Source organism: Microcaecilia unicolor, chromosome 7 (genome assembly GCF_901765095.1).
Source record: "Microcaecilia unicolor chromosome 7, aMicUni1.1, whole genome shotgun sequence".
Lineage (NCBI taxonomy): Eukaryota > Metazoa > Chordata > Amphibia > Gymnophiona > Siphonopidae > Microcaecilia > Microcaecilia unicolor.
In genome coordinates, this window is record NC_044037.1 from 267,707,754 (window position 1) to 267,720,344 (window position 12,591).

The window sequence follows — 12,591 nt, forward strand, 5'->3', positions numbered from 1 at the left end:
GACAAAAGCAAGCCTCTCATGAAGCGAACAACTAAAGGCTGTCCTGAGATCGGCTTACCTTCCACATGGTAATGGTAAGCACTGATTGCACTAAGGTGAACCCTTACAGAGTTGGTCTTGAGACCAGACTCAGACAAGTGCAGAAGGTATTCAAGCAGGGTCTGTGTAGGACAAGAGCGAGGATCTAGGGCCTTGCTGTCACACCAGACGGCAAACCTCCTCCAATGGAAGAAGTAACTTCTCTTAGTGGAATCTTTCCTGGAAGCAAGCAAGATGCGGGAGACACCCTCGGACAGACCCAAAGAGGCAAAGTCTACGCTCTCAACATCCAGGCCGTAAGAGCCAGCGACTGGAGGCTGGGATGCAGAAGTGCCCCATCGTCCTGTGTGATGAGGGTCGGAAAACACTCCAATCTCCACGGTTCTTCGGAGGACAACTCCAGAAGAAGAGGGAACCAGATCTGACGCGGCCAAAAAGGAGCAATCAGAATCATGGTGCCTCGGTCTTGCTTGAGTTTCAACAAAGTCTTCCCCACCAGAGGTATGGGAGGATAAGCATACAGCAGGCCCTCCCCCCAGTCCAGGAGGAAGGCATCCGATGCCAGTCTGCCGTGGGCCTGAAGCCTGGAACAGAACTGAGGGACTTTGTGGTTCACTCCAGAGGCGAAGAGATCTACCAAGGGGGTGCCCCACACCTGGAAGATCTGTCGTACCACACGGGAATTGAGCGACCACTCGTGAGGTTGCATAATCCTGCTCAACCTGTCGGCCAGACTGTTGTTTACGCCTGCCAGATATGTGGCTTGGAGCCCCATGCCGTGACGGCGAGCCCAGAGCCACATGCTGACGGCTTCCTGACACAGGGGGCGAGATCCGGTGCCCCCCTGCTTGTTGACATAGTACATGGCAACCTGGTTGTCCGTCTGAATTTGGATAATTTGGTGGGACAGCCGATCTCTGAAAGCCTTCAGAGCGTTCCAGATCGCTCGTAACTCCAGGAGATTGATCTGCAGATCGCGTTCCTGGAGGGACCAGCTTCCTTGGGTGTGAAGCCCATCGACATGAGCTCCCCATCCCAGGAGGGACGCATCCGTGGTCAGCACCTTTTGTGGCTGAGGAATTTGGAAGGGACGTCCCAGAGTCAAATTGGAGCAAATCGTCCACCAATATAGGGATTTGAGAAAACTCGTGGACAGGTGGATCACGTCCTCTAGACCCCCAGCGGCCTGATACCACTGGGAGGCTAGGGTCCATTGAGCAGATCTCATGTGAAGACGGGCCATGGGCGTCACATGAACTGTGGAGGCCATGTGGCCCAGCAATCTCAACATCTGCCGAGCTGTGATCTGCTGGGACGCTCGCACCCGCGAGACGAGGGACAACAAGTTGGTGGCTCTCGTCTCTGGGAGATAGGCGCGAGCCGTCCGAGAATCCAGCAGAGCTCCTATGAATTCGAGTCTCTGCACTGGGAGAAGATGGGACTTTGGATAATTTATCACAAACCCCAGTAGCTCCAGGAGGCGAATAGTCATCTGCATGGACTGCAGGGCTCCTGCCTCGGATGTGTTCTTCACCAGCCAATCGTCGAGATATGGGAACACGTGCACCCCCAGCCTGCGAAGTGCCGCTGCTACTACAGCCAAGCACTTTGTGAACACCCTGGGCGCAGAGGCGAGCCCAAAGGGTAGCACACAGTACTGGAAGTGGCGTGTGCCCAGCTGAAATCGCAGATACTGTCTGTGAGCTGGCAGTATCGGGATGTGAGTGTAGGCATCCTTCAAGTCCAGAGAGCATAGCCAATCGTTTTGCTGAATCATGGGGAGGAGGGTGCCCAGGGAAAGCATCCTGAACTTTTCTTTTACGAGATATTTGTTCAGGGCCCTTAGGTCTAGGATGGGACGCATCCCCCCTGTTTTCTTTTCCACAAGGAAGTACCTGGAATAGAATCCCAGCCCTTCCTGCCCGGATGGCACGGGCTCGACCGCATTGGCGCTGAGAAGGGCGGAGAGTTCCTCTGCAAGTACCTGCTTGTGCTGGAAGCTGTAAGACTGAGCTCCCGGTGGACAATTTGGAGGTTTTGAGGCCAAATTGAGGGTGTATCCTTGCCGGACTATTTGCAGAACCCACTGATCGGAGGTTATGAGAGGCCACCTTTGGTGAAAAGCTATCAACCTCCCCCCGACCGGCAGGTCGCCCGGCACTGACACTTGGATGTCGGCTATGCCCTGCTGGAGCCAGTCAAAAGCTCGCCCCTTGCTTTTGCTGGGGAGCCGCGGGGCCTTGCTGAGGCGCACGCTGCTGACGAGAGCGAGCGCGCTGGGGCTTAGCCTGGGCCGCAGGCTGTCGGGAAGGAGGATTGTACCTACGCTTACCAGAAGCATAGGGACCAGTCTTCCTTCCCCCGAAAAATCTTCTACCTGTAGAGGTAGATGCTGAAGGCTGCCGGCGGGAGAACTTGTCGAATGCGGTGTCCCGCTGGTGGAGAGACTCTACCACCTGCTCGACTTTTTCCCCAAAAATGTTGTCCGCACGGCAAGGCGAGTCCGCAATCCGCTGCTGGATTCTATTCTCCAGGTCGGCGGCACGCAGCCATGAGAGCCTGCGCATCACCACACCTTGAGCAGCGGCCCTGGACGCAACATCAAAAGTGTCATAAACTCCTCTGGCCAGGAATTTTCTGCACGCCTTCAGCTGCCTGACCACCTCCTGAAAAGGCTTGGCTTGCTCAGGGGGAAGAGCATCAACCAAGCCCGCCAGCTGCCGCACATTGTTCCGCATGTGTATGCTCATGTAGAGCTGGTAAGACTGGATCTTGGCCACGAGCATAGAAGAATGGTAGGCCTTCCTCCCAAAGGAGTCTAAGGTTCTAGGGTCTTTGCCCGGGGGCGCCGAAGCATGCTCCCTAGAACTCTTAGCCTTCTTTAGGGCCAAATCCACAACTCCAGAGTCATGAGGCAACTGAGTGCGCATCAGCTCTGGGTCCCCATGGATCCGGTACTGGGACTCGATCTTCTTGGGAATGTGGGGATTACTTAATGGCTTGGTCCAGTTCGCAAGCAATGTCTTTTTCAGGACATGGTGCAAGGGAACAGTGGACGCTTCCTTAGGTGGAGAAGGATAGTCCAGGAGCGCAAACATTTCAGCCCTGGGCTCGTCCTCCACAACCACCGGGAAGGGGATGGCCGTAGACATCTCCCGGACAAAGGAAGCAAAAGACAGACTCTCAGGAGGAGAAAGCTGCCTTTCAGGAGAGGGAGTGGGATCAGAAGGAAGACCCCCAGACTCCTCGTCAGAGAAATATCTGGGGTCTTCTTCGTCCTCCCACGAGGCCTCACCCTCGGTGTCAGACACAAGTTCACGGACCTGTGTCTGCAACCTTGCCCGGCTCGACTCCGTGGAGCCACGTCCACGATGGGGGCGTCGAGAGGTAGACTCCCTCGCCCGCATCGGCGAAGCTCCCTCCGCCGACATAGTCGGGGAGCCTTCCTGGGAGGTGGCCGCGGTCGGCACCGCACGCGGTACCGACGTCGGGGACCTCAACCTGGGCGATGGACCAGCCGGCGCCACGCTCGACGGTACCGGAGGCGCAAGCACCGCCGGTACCGGAGGGGTAGGGCGCAACAGCTCTCCCAGAATCTCTGGGAGAACGGCCCGGAGGCTCTCGTTCAGAGTGGCTGCAGAAAAAGGCTGAGAGGTCGATGCAGGCGTCGACGTCAGAACCTGTTCCGGGCGAGGAGGCTGTTCCGGGCTGTCCAGAGTGGAGCGCATCGACACCTCCTGAACAGAGGGTGAGCGGTCCTCTCGGTGCCGATGCCTGCTGGGTGCCGACTCCCTCAGCGACCCAGAGCTCTCGGTGCCGACACGGGGAGGAGACCGGTGTCGATGCTTCTTCGACTTCTTCCGAAGCATGTCACCGGAGCTCCCCGGCACCGACGAGGAGGACGTAGAATCCATCCGTCGCTTCCTCGGGGCCGAGACCGAAGAGGGTCGATCCCGGGGGGGCTGTACCGCAGGAGCCCTCAGGGTAGGAGGAGACCCACCCGAAGGCTCACCGCCACCAGCAGGGGAATGGACAGCCCTCACCTGCACTCCTGACGATGCACCTCCGTCCGACGACATCAGCAGACGAAGTCTCGGTACCACCGACGTCGATGCAGTCGCCCGATGCCTCGGCGCCGATGCAGAGGTCCTATGCCTCGATGCAGTCGATGGAGCGGCAGCCAAGGAAGATGGTCCGGACGCTGACGACGTCGATGCACTCGATGCCTCCGGTGCCGATGCCGACGAAGAGCCCGAGAACAAAACGTTCCACTGGGCTAATCTCGCTACCTGAGTCCGCCTTTGTAACAGGGAACACAGACTACAGTTCTGAGGGCGGTGCTGGGCCCCTAGACACTGAAGACACGCAGAGTGCCTATCAGTGAGCGAGATTACCCGGGCGCACTGGGTGCACTTCTTGAAGCCGCTGGAAGGCTTCGATGTCATGGGCGGAAAAATCACGCCGGCGAAATCAAAGGCCGAAATGGCGAAAATTGAAGCACCAAAATTTAAAGGGAGAAAAATCTCGACCGAGGCCAAACTAGGCCTACCCCGACAACGAAAGAAAACGTACGGGGCAAAAGCTGTGAAAATCACGGGAAGGGCAGAAAACCCGTAAGGGTCTTCCGGAACACTTCCGGAGCACTTCCCGAACTTTTTCAACGAGAAACAAGGAAAAAACACGTCGAAAAGGACGCGCGAGGTCGACTCTCTGGGGCACGAACGGCGTAACACGACCGTACCGAGCGCGGACGAAAGAAGACTGGCCGGCTCGAGCCGGTTTCGGGCGGGAAGACGGCCGCGCATGCGCGGTGCGCATGGGCGCGCGAGGACTAGCAAAGGCCTTTGCTAGTAAACTTTCCGATGGAGGGGGCTGCCGAGGACGTCAACCCATCAGTGAGAACAAGCAGCCTGCTTGTCCTCGGAGAACACTATTCTCTCCTCTGCTCTGGATACTCTTGCTCCTCCCATTTCCTGTTCTGTAAGGCGTACCAAACCCCTGCCTTGGCTGACCTCTAGAATCCGCTACCTAAGTTCCTGTGCCCGATCTGCCTAATGCCTTTGGTGAAATCCTATGCCCATGCTGACTTCATACATTTCAAATTCTTACTGACCTCCTTCCAGTTTGCTCTTTCACTTGCCAAACAGGACTATTTCATCCATTTGACAAATTCTCTTGGCTCAAACCCTCAACTTCTCTTTGCCACACTGAACTCTCTCCTCAAAGTGCCTTCACCTCCAACTTCCCCTTCACATTCTCCCCAGACTCTAGCTGAGTACTTTCATGATAAGGTTCACAAGATTAAACTTGAATTCTCAACCAGGTCACCTCCACCTCTCCTTCCCTCAGTCCATTCTCTCAAACCTCCTTCAACCCCTGCCTCTTTTTATTCCTTTTCTGAAATCACTGAAGAGGAAACTGCACATTTTCTTTCCTCCTCCAAACTGACGACCTGTTCCTCTGATCCTATTCCCACCCATCTACTTAGCACTATCTCTCCTACTATCATTCCTTCTGTCATATCCTCAATCTTTCACTTTCCACTGCAACTGTTCCTGATGCCTTCACCACTCCTCAAAAAAACCTTCACTAGACCCAGTCGGTCCTTTAACTATCGCCCCATCTCTCTCCACCCTTTCCTATCCAAAATACTTGAATGTTCTGTTCACCGCCATTGTCTTGCCTTTCTTTCATCTCAAGCTATTTTTTATCCACTTCAATCAGGCTTTCACCCTCCTCATTCAACTGAAACAGCCCTTGCTAAAGTCTCCAATGTTCCTGGCCAGATCCAAAGGTTTCTATTCTATCCTCATCCTTCTCGATCTATCTGTTGTTTCTGACATTGTTGATCACTGCCTACTCCTTGATACACTGTTCTCATTTGGATTTCCGGGCTCTGTTCTTTCTTGGTTTTCTTATTATGTTTCCCATCACATTTTTAGCATATACTCTAGTGGATCCTTCTCCACTTTATCCCACTGTCAGTTGGTGTACCTCAGGGATCTGTCTTGGGACCTCTTTTCTCCATCTATACTTCTTCCCTTGGTGCTCTGATCTCATCCCATGGTTTTCAGTATTACCTTTATGCTGATGACTCCCAGATCTATCTCTCCACACCAGAAATTTCAGAAGGAATCCAGGCTGAAGTATAAGCCTGCCTGTCTAACATTGCTGCCTGAATGTCTCACTGCCATCTGAAACTAAACATGACCAATACTGAGCTTCCTCTCCTCTTTCCCCATTCTCTATCTCTGGATAACACTCTCATCCTCCCTGTCTCATCAGCTCATAATTTGGGGGCTATCTTTGACTCCTCTCTTGCTCTGCACATATCTAGACTGCTAAAATCAGCCATTTCTCTCCCTACAATATCACCAAAATTTGTCCTTTCCTTTCTGAGCACACTACCAAAACCCTTACCCACACTCTTATCACCTCTTGCTTAGACTATTGCAACTAGTTTCTTACAGGTCTCCCACTAAGCCACCTCTCTCCCCTTCAATCTGTTAAAAATTCTGCTGCACAACTTATATTCCGCCAGTGTCGCTATGCTCATGTTAGCCATCTCCTCAAGTCACTTCATTGGATCCATTCCGTATGACTTACAAGTGCATTCACTCTGCAGCTCCTCAGTACCTCTTCACTTTTATCTCTCCCTATACTCCTCCTCGGGAACTCCATTCATTGGGTAAATCTCTCTTATTATTACCCTTCTCCTCCACTGCCAACTCCAGACTCCATTCTTTTGTCTTGCTGCACCATATGCCTGGAACAGACTTCCTGAGCCAGTACATCAAGCTCCATCTCTGGCCGTCTTCAAATCTAGGCTAAAAGCCCACCTTTTTGATGCTGCTTTTAACCCCTACCCCTATTCACTCGTACAGTACCCATGTATGTTTTATCATTCCTACCTTAGTAATTCCCTTATCCCATATTTGTCCTGATTAGACTGTAAGCTCTTTCGAGCAGGGACTGTCTCTTCATGTTCAAGTTATAGAGATAAGTAGCAGTAGTCATCTGCAAATTTATCACATCAATCTCCATTCCATTTTCCAGATCATTTATAAATGTGTTAAATAGCACCGGTCCCAGTACAGCTCTCAGCAGCACTCCACCACTATTCATGCTCTTCCACTAAGAAAAATGCCCATTTAACCCTACCCTCTGTTTTCTATCCAATAACCAATTCCTAATCAACAAAAGGACATTGCCTCCTATCCCATAACTTTTTAATTTTCTCAGGAGTCTCTCATGAGGAACTTTGTCAGAAGCTTTCTGAAAAGCTTTCTGGCTTGCACAGGATGCAGACTGAGCAGGTTGAGTTTATGTGCCGTCAGCTTCAACAGAAATGTTTTGAGTTTGCCAATCGATTAGGCACTATGTTAGCTTGGCATCTTCGTGAGAAACAGTTGGGTTTGTTGGTTAGGAAAATCAAGGGGCCTGGTGATGTTATGTATTATACTGATGTGAATTATTAGTTGTTGCTTTTTGCAATTTTACCAGACTCTTTAATTGGAATACCTCCAGTATTTCTCAGTCTGCTGTTCAACAGCATTTGTACTCAACAGCTTTGCCGTGTCTTTCACCAGCAGACAGGGATGTTTTGGATGCTTCCATCGTGCTCCAGGAGGTGGTTTGGGTGATTAAGAGTCAGCACAGTGGGAAATCTCTGGGACTTGACAGGTGGGAGGGAGGGGGAGAGACAGTGAGATAAGCCAGCCTTGGTGGGGGGGGGGGGGGGGGTAGGAGAGAGGAGGAGTGACAGATGCTAGTGGGTGGGGAGGAATAAAGGTGAGAGAGGATACATCCACATAATGGAGAAAAAATGCTGAACTCCCCCAGCGCAGGCTGGTCGGAAGAGAAGAGATGTTGGATTGGGGGGTTGGGGAGAGAGAGAGAGAGAGATGCCAGACTGCAATGGAAGGCAAGAGAAATGCTGGCCCCAGAGTGAGGGGTGTAGAAATGGAAGAAAGCATGGCGAAAGGGAGGGACAGGGATAGAGAAGAGATTCCAGTCACAGAGGGAGGACAAATGTTAAACATGGGGGAAAGATGAAGACAGGGGCACAGAAAGGAGATGTTGGACAGAAGAGATAAGGGACAGAGAGGGAAGATAGATGGTGGACATGGCAAGAGAGAAAATGTCAAATGGACAGGAGACACCTGAAAGAAGAGTCAGGAAAAAGAGAAACGCAGAAAGGCGACACTTGGACCAAAAAAATGGAGAAATAACATTTTCAACAACAAAAGGTAGAAAAATATTTTATTCTGAATTTATTAATTATATTATGTCAGCTTTGTGAAATGTGCATCTCTGATATCTTGCATTTCAGTTTCTTTGACATGTGGCCCTTTGTTTCCTATTTGTTGAGAGTCTGTCTGTGTTTTGCACATGTGACCAAAGATATGATATTCTGTAAGCATGTAGTTTCTGTGAGGTATTCACCCAAGGGGTAATATTCAGCCCATGGTGTTAAGTAGCTTGTAAGCTGCTCACATCTGCGGGCTGACCTAACCCTGGATGTTCAATGCTGAGGCTTGCACCGATTGATATTGAGACTGGTGCCCACTTAACTCAGCAGATAAAGTTAGGACAGTGTTTTTGCTATTCTAACTTTATGTGCTTACTTAGCTGGTTAGTGGACTGAATATTACCACTAACCAGGTAAATGCCGGCTTCACTAAACTCTGCCGAGACTGACCCTAACCAAGTCGGTTAGGGGATACCCAGTTTGTGGGGATATTCAGTGGCACTACCTGGTAAATTGCTGCTGAATATCTGGGGTTGGCTAGCTCAATGGGGTTTAACTGAGCAGGAGCCTCCTAGTGTTTAGTTTCTGTGTAGGGATCTGTAGCTCTGACTTGTTCTGTTTTTTAGACAGGAAGTATACTGCTATTATAAGCTGCTGTTTGTTTGGTGATGCATGTGGGAAAAAAGAACCCGAATTATAGCTACGTCATGCAAGGTTCCACGTTAGGAGTTACAGACCAAGAAAGGGATCTGGGTGTCGTCGTTGATAACACACTGAAACCTTCTGCTCAGTGTGCTGCTGCAGCTAGGAAAGCGAATAGAATGTTGGGTATTATTAGGAAAGGTATGGAAAACAGGTGTGAGGATGTTATAATGCCGTTGTATTGCTCCATGGTGCGACCGCACCTTGAGTATTGTGTTCAATTCTGGTCGCCGCATCTCAAGAAAGATATAGTAGAATTGGAAAAGGTGCAGCGAAGTGCGACTAAAATGATAGCGGGAATGGGACGACTTCCCTATAAAGAAAGACTAAGGAGGTTAGGGCTTTTCAGCTTGGAGAAGAGATGGCTGAGGGGAGACATGATAGAGGTATATAAAATAATGAGTGGAATGGAACAGGTGGATGTGAAGCATCTGTTCACGCTTTCCAAAAATACTAGGACTAGGGGGCATGCGATGAAACTACAGTGTAGTAAATTTAAAACAAATCGGAGAAAATATTTCTTCACCCAACGCATAATTAAACTCTGGAATTCGTTGCCGGAGAACGTGGTGAAGGCAGTTAGCTTAGCAGAGTTTAAAAAGGGTTAGATGGTTTCCTAAAGGACAAGTCCATAAACCACTACTAAATGGACTTGGGAAAAATCCACAATTCCAGGAATAACATGTATAGAATGTTTGTACGTTTGGGAAGCTTGCCAGGTGCCCTTGGCCTGGAATGGCTGCTGTCAAGGACAGGATGCTGGGCTCGATGGACCCTTGGTCTTTTCCAGTGTGGCATTACTTATATGTACTTATGTGCTGTTGCTTTTTCAGTCCTGGACATTAGTGCTGCTTTATTATAACAAATTTTCTACAATAGTCTGGAATGTGTATTTGACAGGGATTGGCTACTGGAGTTCTGAAGGGGTTCCACCTCTCCCCTTCCATCTCTTTGAAGGGGATGGGGGGGCCCATCTTAATTTTTCTGCCCGAGGCCCATTCAGTCCTAGCTAGCTACACCACTGAGGTGGTGGTTTCTGGAGTCTGGCAGAAAAAGGTCAACAAGATGCTGGGATGATGGCTGGGACAGCACGGAAACTGGGGGGGGGGGGGGGGGGGGGGGGGGGGGAATAAGGAGAGTTCCAAAGGAGTGCTCAAGGTGTGGCAAATCCAGTAAAGGTTGGCTCTGATAGAGCAGGACACTCTAAAGAGCAAGAGAAAATTGTCATACTCAGGAATAAAAACACAAGTCACTTTGAAAACACAACATTATTGTTATTTATTTATTATGTTTGTATCCCGTATTATCTCACCAATTGGTAGGTTCAATGTGGCTTACATGGAACAAAGGGAAGGTACAAAAAGCTGGTTAAAGATAAAGGAGAGGGATTGATAGTTGTAGGGAGGGGTTAGGAAAGCGATAGGAATAACTAGATTTTGTATGGGTTCTTGTGGAAGTAGTAGGTTGGGTGGTCCCACTGGGGGCATAAGGTTGATTACTTGAATCATTGTAATAGGAGTTACGATGGGAGTCAAGCAGCCATTCATTGAGAGTGAGGAAGTGGGATTGTAGGTTAGGGTAGATATTTGGGTCCGGTACGTTGATGTTGTTTGTACACTTTTCTGATTGTTTGGTTCCGAGGGCAAGTGTTTTTTGAAAAGATAAGCTTTTAAGTGTTTACAGAAAGTTAAGTAGTTGTCTTTCAGTTTTAGGTCCTTTGGGAGTGTGTTTGATATTTTGGTGCTGATATGCGAGAAGCTGGTTGCCAGAGACGATTTATATTTGTGTTTTTGAATGATGGGAAGTGAAGGGTGAGGTAGGATCTTGTTAATCTGTCAATATTCCAGTCGATTAGGTTTGTCATGTAACTTGGTGAAAGGCCAAATATTATTTTGTATACCATTGTGCAGATCTTGAAGGCTATCCCGTCTTTAATCGGTAACCAGTGTAATTTCAGGAGGAGGGGTGTGGCACTGTCGAATCGTGATTTTCCGAAGATGAGTCTCGCTGCTATGTTTTGTGCTGTTTGAAGTTTTTTTGATTTCATCTTTGCACCCCGAATAGATTCCATTGCAATAGTCAGCACGTGCCAGCTTCATGGTCTGAAACAGATTGCAAAAGATGTCTCGTGGGAAATATTATTTTATTCTTTTACAGGAGGAGGGAAAAGGAGATAACCCCTCTTAAGTGTTTTATTTATAGTAATCATGTGCATGGTTTGAAATGATAAAAAATATTTATTAGATCAAAAAATATCAGAACTACAATACATTTCAGGTGCAAGGAAAACATTTTAATTCCTTGATTTTCATAACTTTCAAGGAGGCACTGCTGTTTTAACCAAACTTTTACAGTGAAAAATAACTGCAAAAGTACTAGAAAGCTAAATGCCTAGACCCTATGTAAATCAATCACAGAAAAGCCAGGTTTGACCCTCTACTTTCATCTGTACCTGACAGAGCAGAAATGCTACAAAGCATAGTCCCATTAGCAAACAACTTTCAAGTAGCGCTTTTAGTTTTAGTTAATAAGCAGGTCATTTATTAACAGCACAAATTACCTCTTAGCAAATAATGCTCTAAATAATTTAGCTGGCAATTTAAAAAAATTTAAAACAAAATTACTGAAAAAGCCTACAGTGTTAGTTCATTTGTGAGGAAGTACTTCAAGTTAATATTTATGAAAGATCATCTTACTTAGTCATGCCTACCATTATTAACCTAAGTAAAATGAGATGCTGTTGTGCTGACCTCAGACAGCCATGCAGGTATCATATTGGTATAAATGGAATAGGAATATAACACAAAACAGGTGGAGAGGACTTCAGGAAAGATTACAGAAACAGAGAAATTTAGTCATAACAAAAAAATTGCACAGCAACAATATAAGGGAAGAAAAAAATTAGGGAAAAAGTCAGAAGAAAGATTAAACAGCAGCTGATATTTTGAGTACTCTAGACAGCACACTTTAATCTCTGAATGTCGTGTGACCAATCAGAGCAATATATTTTAAAAGATGTAGCTACACTCAATGTAGCGTGGGCTACTAAAACTACACATATTTCTGTGAAAATCTGAAAACTAAACATGTTTTGATGGAAAGTAAAGAGTCTGCAATGGCCACCACAAATCACCCCTAGTTAATTTACAATTTTTAAGTGCTCTACATTACAACACACAATTGTGACTTTAGTTAAGATTTTTCGATTGTTAACAAGTATTGGAACTACCAGAATCTGTAGCCTATGAACGGTTGCTACCTTTGCAAAGTGAATATAACCAGATGCTACCTTTGCAAAGTGAATATAACCAGATGCTCAGTAGTGACAAGTGTAAATGGAAGTCACTGGGAAATATATTAAATCATTTGTTCTGACTTAAATAACTGCTGCCAGTGATCCCACTTCAAACATAATCTCAGAAGGGAATTTAGCTTTATTTTCTAGTTGGCTTAAAGAATGCTTGCTTTGGTGAGTGGTAAAAATAGCCAATTTCCAATTATATGTAGTAATTTATTGCAATATAATATAGTAATATACTGAAAACTTACTAGAAACGTTAGTGTTTCACATATAGGAGATTTTGAAACTTTCATTCCTG

General features: G+C 48.0%; 1 protein-coding gene across 5 annotated transcripts in view; it reads right to left on the bottom strand.

Annotated features, from left to right (window-relative positions):
* Window positions 1-12,591, bottom strand: part of R3HDM1 (R3H domain containing 1) — a 336,575-nt gene that overhangs the window by 171,068 nt on the left and 152,916 nt on the right. The window lies entirely within an intron of this gene.